The sequence below is a fragment of the Sarcophilus harrisii genome, chromosome 1 (genome assembly GCF_902635505.1).
Source record: "Sarcophilus harrisii chromosome 1, mSarHar1.11, whole genome shotgun sequence".
Taxonomy (NCBI): domain Eukaryota; kingdom Metazoa; phylum Chordata; class Mammalia; order Dasyuromorphia; family Dasyuridae; genus Sarcophilus; species Sarcophilus harrisii.
In genome coordinates this window covers 574,801,667-574,810,914 of record NC_045426.1, presented here as the reverse complement: position 1 = coordinate 574,810,914, position 9,248 = coordinate 574,801,667, and the positions used below count along the sequence as shown (strand labels likewise).

Below are 9,248 nucleotides of genomic sequence, written 5' to 3'. Positions count from 1 at the left end.
ATTCTCTGGTAGATATATTACACAGATTTAGGGCTTACTTTCTAAAATTTACCATTTATGATTAAGGGGAATTTCATTGAAGCTTTTGAGAAGAATATAGGCTTACTCATTAAGAGAAATAAAATAGTTTTATGGAATTTTTTTCTTTTCCTTTCAATAAGCATTTATTCAGCAGGCCAGGCACTGTTGATACAAAAGCAAAAGTAGCTTATACTCTGAGGGGAAAAGGGGGAAAGACAGAAGGTAGGAGAGATCGTATTTAGGACATTGTGCACACAGATAAGTATAAAATTTGTACAAAGCAGAAATAAGTAGTTTTTTATAGGAACAAATTGCTCACAACTTGAGGGTTCAAGAAAAACATTGTGTAGAGAATGGCATTTAAGTAGATCCTTGAGGGAAGCTAAAGATTCCAAGAGGTGAGGTTAAGATGAGAGAGAGTATTATAGGCATGGAATCCTTGGATGCCAGTATGGCTGATTACTATGAAGAGCTGTAAATCTGCTGGTGGGGCACAGTAATCCACAGTGATAAAATGACTTGATGATGGCCTACTTTGAGATAGCAAAGGGCTGTTTTCTTGAATTTTTAATTTAATGTACTATTGTTACTGTCTATATTCACATATATTTGAACTATCAATTTCTGTATTTATTAAATTATTTATGGAGCATTCCTTGTTTTAGAATTACAATTTACATATATAAGTTATATTAAATAGCCAATAGATTAAAAAATGAATAGGCCTATTAGCACTACCCACACCCTCATCTTCCCACTCTTCACCTATTCTTTAAATTCCTTTCAGTGACTTGGTGAAAGTGACAAATATTTCCTACAGATGGACAGATTAAGTTAAACAAGATTTGGCTGATCGAGGTCTTTCTCTCTACTTTTAAGATATATACCTGCTAAAGATCATCTTGAATTCTGCATATATGCTTTGTCTCGATTTAAGCCAAGTATACAGTAAAGAATCTTACTGTATTATTGAGAAGATAAAGAGATCAGGACTATATGCTAATACGGTCACATAGATTTAGTTTAATGAATGGCTGCACTTAAAGGTTAGTTATTATGATTCATTGTGAACATGGCAAAAAATTTCCAATGACGGGCCCCAATTTTTATCAAATTCTTAGCTTGCTAATATTTTGATGGCATTAACTGGAAAAGAATTCTCTAAGACATTTGATGACAGAGTTTGAATTCAAAAAGATCTTAAAAGATCTATTAGAGCATTGAGCTGGATCCAAGAAGGTGAAATTGAAGAGGGACAAAACCAAGATCTTGCAATTAGATTTAAAAAAATAGCTTCATATGTACATAAAAGAGGAGCCATGGTTAGACAGTTAGTCTGAAAAAGATCTTGGTGTTCCAGTAGACTGCGAATTGAATATGAGCCAGCTTTCTGATATAGAAGACAAAAAAGTGAATGTGTTCTTAGGTTTCCTTAAGAGAGGCACAACTTCTAGGAATAAAGAAGTGATAGTTCTTCTGGATGTTGTCCATCGATAGAAGCTCGTCAGGAATATTTTATTGAGTTCTAAGTGCAACAGTTTAAGAAGAATATCTAGAGAGTATCTAGAAAAGAACAAACAGAATGCTAAAAGGCCTTAATTCCATGAAAGGATTGGTGGAAGAAATTGAGAGAAGATTCAAAAGGGCTATGATGGCTGACTTCCAAGTATTGGAAGGGCTTTGTCTGCTTTCAAAGTACAAATACAGGACCTTTGAGTAGAAATTACAGAGAGGCAAATTTAGACTTGACGTTAAGATAAATTTCCTATTAGAACTTTCCAGAAGTGAAATGGGTTGCTTTTAGAGGAGGTAGATTGTCCCTATTTGGAGGCCTTTAAGTATCCAGTAGTGACTGGAAAGCCACTTGTCAAATATGTTATGGTGAAGATTCCCTTCATATATTGTTGAGGTCCCTTCCAGATTTTAGAATCTGTGATTCTATGAAAGATCATAGATTTGGGCATTAAAGTAAGAATTAAACTTTCTCCAGAAAGTTAATAACAATTTGTTTTCTGAAACATGTATGACTAGAAATCATACAAGACTTTTAATTAAGTTCAATAAATTATTAGTTAACTTAGCTTTGTGCATATGTATATAACAAACACCTAAAGTCAATTTGAATATTGAAAATGGTTACAACATAGCTGATTGTATCTTGGATTTATAGTTGGAAAGGACTAACACCATCTAGTTCAGCTTCCTTGTTTTGTAAATGAAGGAACTGAAGACATGGATATTAATTGATGGTAAGTGAAAAGTGTTATTTGCTTATAGATCCTCTGATTCTAGCAGCAGGAATCTCCATTCTTTGCTACCTCATGTTTTCTTTCCATTTAAAATGAAAGCACCATTTAGGGTTTTTTTCCCCAAATTTATAGTGTACTTAGATTTTTCATAAAGAAATAAACTTTTGCATAAGTCAAGTAAACAATATATATATTTAAACCTGTTTAGCTAATGATTCTAATTCTTTAGATTTAAGTGATTGATAGCTGTTAGGAAATATGGCATATACATAGTAAACTTTTATGGACAAATTAAAAATGAATTCAGAGAAAAACAGTGAAGTTCTCTCAATTCTAACATGACTCTAGATTTCTTGAAATACTATACTTGCATCAAATAAGTTCCTTTTTTTGTTTCATGAGAAATCTGCTTTGTATAATTTGATTTTTCAATGACCTTTCTCCCCAATATTTCTTTAAATAATCATTCTTGTGTATTTAGATGAATATGCTTAAAACATGTATCATCTTCCATGTGCCTTCTTTATAGTAATCTCATAAATTTTAAATAGTCACATTTAAATAATGTAGATAGTGGATTGAAACAAATTATGTTTCAACTATAGAGATTGCACGAATCTACTTGAAAATATTTTAACAGTGTTCTTTTAAAATACAAAATAAAAAATTTGCTATTTTATTCATGTTTAAGTTGTATTTAAAGTAGGGAATAGGATAGTATAATGGAAAAAATGTGCTAGCAAAGAGTGAAAAATTGATTGAGATGCTCATGCAAAAATGCATATTCTTATCTATATGTTCACACTTTCAAGAATTAAGACGGGTCAAAGTTGGTAATTATTTGTAATTACAGATTGTACAATTTGAAAAACTGAGAACACGAAATGAATTCTTAATGCTTTGAATATACTAAAGGATAATTTAAAAATTATATACTTGGTAATAAAATTAAAGGAATGATGTTTTTAAATTAACACACACATTTAAAAAATTTAACATTGTATGTTACATACATGGGGTATCCCAAAAGTCTTAGTGCACTCTCTTGGGAAACCCTTTGTAATAATATTTTCATAATTACTATTGAGCATCACATTTTAGATTTAGTAATACCATGTATTATTGATATTCTTATATATATATATGTAAATAATAGCAACTTAAAAATATTTAAGTGATGTTTATAAATAAGTATGCTAAATTATCAGCTTAAATATATGTATTGTAATTTGTGCAACTGGTTATTGTGTTTAGTTTTTCAACCAAATGTAATTTATAATGGAAAGAAAATTAATTATAGTCATTAAGATTTCCATTTTTAATGGACTAAAGGCCATAATGTTTGTTTGAAATTGACAAAAACTTCTAGTAAAATAATTTCAGCATTTCATGCATATAAATTAGTTTGCTACATAATCTATTCTTAAGATAATTTATTTAAAATTTTTATTTTCATTTGCTATTATTGTTCTTCCCTCATATTTGCTATTGAATTGTGATTTGCCAAAAGAATGTGGTAAAATACATATTCCCATAACATCAATGAGATATTAATCTGAAAGTAATCTTTTGACACAGTCCAATTTTTAAATTCATAATGACATTTTTATGTCACACATTATGCATACTAGTCACCAATTTTTTAACTTGAAAGGAAAATATTGTAGATGTTTGTAAATACTAAGGGTTCTTGTGCATTTACTTTTAGATAATTTTTATTTCAATAAAATTAGCAAAGTGTTTTAAACTTTAATTTACATTATGGTATGCATTCATGTTTACTACAGATTGGATAATTTTTAGTGTTGTATTTTCATAACTTTTGCCATTCAAATACTAGTTTACAAAAATCTCTAAACAGTAGTGAGTTGGATTAAAATATATTTTTAAAGATTCTTCAAAATTTTTTGCTTTATATAGAACTTTATCTCAATGGAGAACAGAATGACTAATTGGATTTCATATTAAGAATGTGTATAAAGCTATGACTTATGCCAGAAATGTCAGACAGTGGGCTGAAAAAGGTTATAATATAATTAGGAACAGTTTAGCAAAATGAATAAAAATATATTAGATGATTTTGTTGTTCAGTTAGTATTAGACCCTTATGACCCCATTTGTAGTTTTCTTGGCAAATATACTAGAATGGCTTGCCATTTCCTTTTCATTCATTTTGCATATGAGGAAACTGAGGCAAAACAGAGTTAAGTGTCTTTCCCAGGATCATATTGCTAGTAAATATTTGAGGCCAGATTTGAACCCGGGAAAATGAGTCTTCCTGACTCCAGTTCCAGAACCCTATCCTACTTCACCACCTACTCAACCTCAGACATTTGCTAGTTATGGAATCCTGGGTGAGTAACTTAACTCTACTCCAGCACTTCATTTGCAAAATGAGCTGGAGAAGAAAATGGTAAAGCACTTCAGTGTCTTTGCCATGAAGGCCCTTAATTGGAATCTTAATGATGGAAGGGAGTGAACAGCCAAAAAACACAGTAGACCATAATGTTAATAAGTGGTCTTCCAAGTCAATATATTGCCCATGGGGTCTATATGTCCTGTTTAATGCCTCCCTTTTCTATTTGAGTTTGGCATCACTGCTTTATTAAAACATTTATTTTTCAAATTTTTATCGTATTTTTTGTTTTCATATTGCATTAATTTCCCATAATATTTCACCTTCCACATCCAGAGAACTAATTTTTTTTCCACAATAAATACAAAAAATGGGCCGGGGAAGGGGGGTGGGGAGTAGGTAGATAGTGTGGATGGATAGACAATAGTGGAACCTAATGAAAGAAGATATTCACAGAGTTACACATTTTATGCTTTGTTCTACAACCATAGTCTTTTATTGCTGCAAAAAAGAGAGAAAGATACACATTCTTATTTTTTGGAGGCCAAATTTGCTCATTTTGAATCCCATATTGTTGATTTTCAAGTTTTTTTTAATCTGCATTGTTATAATCATTAACATTGTTTTCCTGATTCTATTTGCTTCATTTTTTTGTCAGTTTATATAAATCTTCCCTTGTTTCTCTCTTTTCCTTGTATTGTTTCTACAGTGCCTTAATATTTCATTATATCACTATACTGTCAGTTGGGGAAGGAAGGCCCCAGTTCATGTGCATCTACTTTGTTTCCAATTCTTTCCTAATATAAAAGGAGCTACTATAAATATTTTAATGTAGATAAGACTTTTCTTTATATATCTATATGTTTAATAATGGAATTTCTGGACTAAAAAAGTTTTAGGCACTTTCTTAGCATAATTGAAAATTTTCTGAGAAAGCTTTAAAGAAAATTTAATCTAAAGACTTTTAATGATTTTTGTTTGTTGAAGACATTTAGCATTAATGGTAATGGACAGGCTAGGATTTTATATACTTAACTAAATGTATTTTCATTCAGTCTTTTTTTGTTGTTTTTTATGTAACCATTTAGGTAGCACAATTTTATAATTATATCCATTCATCAGTCATTTATCCTTTTTTTTTTTTTTTTTTTTTTTTTTTTAAGTAGATGTAGGAAGTATGGTGCCAATATCAAAAAGAAACTAAGCCATGGGGCAGCTAGGTGGTGCAGTGGATAGAGAACCAGCCCTGAAGTCAGGAGGACCTGAGTTCAAATCTGGCCTCAGACACTTTACACTTCCTAGCTGTGTGATCCTGGGCAAGTCACTTAACCCCAATTGCCTCAGCAAGAAAAAAAAAATAGGCCATAGTGAAGCTTGGAAGTACAAACTAAGATGAAAGTAGATATAATGGAGTATATTGGATGCTGAACTTGAAGTCTGAAAGATTTGTATTCAAACCCTATCTCAAACATTAGATTCTGTTTCCTTTATGTGCAAAGTAGGAATAATGTCTATAGTGTTTATTTCATAGACTTAGATAAAGCAATGCTTGTAAAAATGCTTTGCAAATTCTTTCTACAGGTTTTGGTCTGCCTGTCAGTCATTTCTTTTGGGAAGGGGACTGGTATTCGAGGAAGCACTAATTTAACTAGATAGTCTGAGTCTGTTTATTCTGAGTAATTCTAATATGGTCAATTGTTAATTCTCTGAAGTGTATTTTGAATAATTTCTTGTACCATTGTCTATTTGGGTTTAAAATCACCAATAGTAAAGTTAACTGAAAAGGGATCAGGGAGAAACGATATCGCGCTTCTGGATTTATATAGAATCCCATTACATTTCAGAGTCAATTATAAATTATTTTTTAATAACATGAATTTTATATGTTAACTAAATTTAAATGCCAAGTGATAGCAAAAGGCCATCAGTAATGTGCAGATCACAATCCATCCGTGCCTGCCTATTTTATTGCGCTTTTGTCCCTATCTTTTTTTTTTCCCGTCCAAACACAATTTAACAAATCTACAACTGTGCCTGGCATTAATCCTAGTGCTTTAATTTAATCATTAATACATATGCTTTTGTAAATTTTCCAGATATCTCAAATGTTCTACAGAACTTTTTCACTTTCTCTTGATGTTGTAACATTGGAGCTCTCTAGCTCTTTGATTATTATTACTCGTTTTTATAAAATTTTATAATTTTATAAAATCAATTTCATCAATTACTTATTATTTACTTATTATCTCATATTTTATCAATCTATCATTGTAAATTTAAATTAGCTTTTTTCAGTCTTTATCCAGCATCATTTGATATTGCTGACTACATTCTTTTCCTGGAAATCCTCTCTTCTCTTGTCTTTTAAAGATACTTCTTTCTTCTGATTTGCCTCCTAAATTGAACTTTGTTCAAGATAAATGATCTTCTCTCTAAACTCTTCCTGTAACCTCATCAACTTCCTTGGGTTTAATCTCTATGCAGATGGCCCACCTATCTTAGCCTCTTAGGATTTGGGGGCGGGGGAAAGAAATGAATTATTTTCCTAACTACTTTATATATATATATATATATTTTTGAATTTAACTCCCCATCACCAGCTGCCTGCTGAGTATTTCAAATTGCATATTCTGGAGAATTACCTTAAAGTCAATGAATCTAAACCAATTTTGTCTTTCTCCAAAGACCATTTTTTAAAATCAAATTTTTTATTTCTATCAAAGATACTACTGTTCTTCCAATCTTCCAGATTCATAACATTGTGGCAGTTTTAACTCCTCAATCTCTTTCACCCAACGTTTTCAACCAATTGCCAGTCTTACTATTTCTACCTTTATTTTTGTTGTTATTCAGTCATTTAATCATGTCCAACTCTTTGTGACCCCAGGGACCATAGTATTCCCGGCCTTTCTATCTTTGAAATATTGTACAATGTTCTGCTGGTTCTGGTCATTTCACTTTATGTCGGTTCATAAAAGTCTTCCTGGGTTTTTCTGAACCTATTCCACTAAATTATTTTTTATAACACAATAATATTCTATCATAATCACCACTAATTCAACCATTCCCCAACTGATACGGCCTCTTCTCTTTACACAAGTAATGGCAGTGTGATTTAAATAGTTCTAAGAAAGGTAGAAATGGGCAGGTGGAGAGGGGAATATAGTTTGGTCAGGGTTACAGAAGGTTTTAAAAATCCAAATATGGGTTAATTGCCATATGAGCAGTTTATCTTCTTATCATATAATTACCAGTGAAATTTATTGGGTAAGAGTGTCTTGGTCAAATCTACAATTAAGGAAAGTCATTTAAGTAGCTAAGTGGAGAATGAGGAGAGACTTGATGCAGGGAAACTAATTATGAAGTCATTACAGTTGTCTAGACAAGAGGTGATGAGGCCCTTAACTAACATGGTGGCTGTGTAAATGAAGAAAAGGCCTGATGTGAGAGATTGTACAGTCGAGCTGGCAAGATCAGGCAACTGACTGTATATGTGGGGATGACAGAGACAATGAGGAGTCAGGGAAAGCACTAGTCTTATAGACTGGATAGATTAGAATAGTAGCAATATTTTTCTTTTTTAATTAAAGCTTTTTATTTTCAAAACATGCATGGACAATTTTTCAACATTGACCCTTACAAAACCTTGTATTCTAAATTTTCTCCTCCTTCCCCCCTCCCCGCTATCCTCTCCCCTAGGTGGCAAATAAATAGTAATAGTTTTCATAGAAATAGGGAAATCTGCTTATGGAAAAATGTTATCTGTACTACTGTACAGATGTACTACTGTATTGTTACCTTTTCCTTTTACCTTCTTAGTGATTTTTCAGACTATAACTCTCTTCCATGGCCACTATTCTCCTATATGTTCCCCTATTAGAATGCAAGCTTCTTGAGGGCTAGGACTGTCTCATGTAGTTTTGTGTCTTTATCCTCAGTGGTTAGGAGAGTGCTTGAACATGATGAGTGTTTAATAAATAATATTCATTTATTCTACGGTATTTGCCTTTCCTCAGTCCAGTCAGTCTAGTTGTCTCTGTAATCCTTGTGCCTAGATAAGTGTACTTATTCATTTTTCCCTCCTACAATCCCTTTCTTCCTTCAGGATTTAGCTCAAGCACTCCCTTCCTGACCTTCCCAACTGTAATGAATTCTTTTCCAAACTACTTCATATATATATCTTATATATTTATTTTTGAATTTAACTTAACTTATATTTTATATCGCATATAAATTTATTTATATGTACGTTATAATTGGTAGAATTTTAGTATTAAAAGGATGGGCTTAAGTTATCAAACTGTGTGTACCCTTTGACCTAGCAGTCTTTGGCTTATATCCCAAAGAGACCTTAAAGGAGGGAAAGGGACCCACATGTGCAAAAATGTGGCACCCCTTTTTGTAGTGGCAAGAACCTGGAAACTGAGTCGATGCTCATCAATTGGAGAATGGTTGAATAAATTGTGGCATATGAATATTATGGAATATTATTGTTCTGTAAGGAATGACCAGCAGGATGATTTCAAAGAGGCCTGGAAATACTTACATGAAGTGATGCTAAGTGAAATGAGCAGAACCAGGAAATCATTGTACACAACTACATCATTATTATACGATGATCA

At 31.9% G+C, this 9,248-nt stretch overlaps 1 protein-coding gene across 2 annotated transcripts in view; it reads left to right on the top strand.

The window, feature by feature from the left end:
• RAD54B (RAD54 homolog B) overlaps positions 1-9,248 on the top strand; it is a 111,172-nt gene that overhangs the window by 51,717 nt on the left and 50,207 nt on the right. The window lies entirely within an intron of this gene.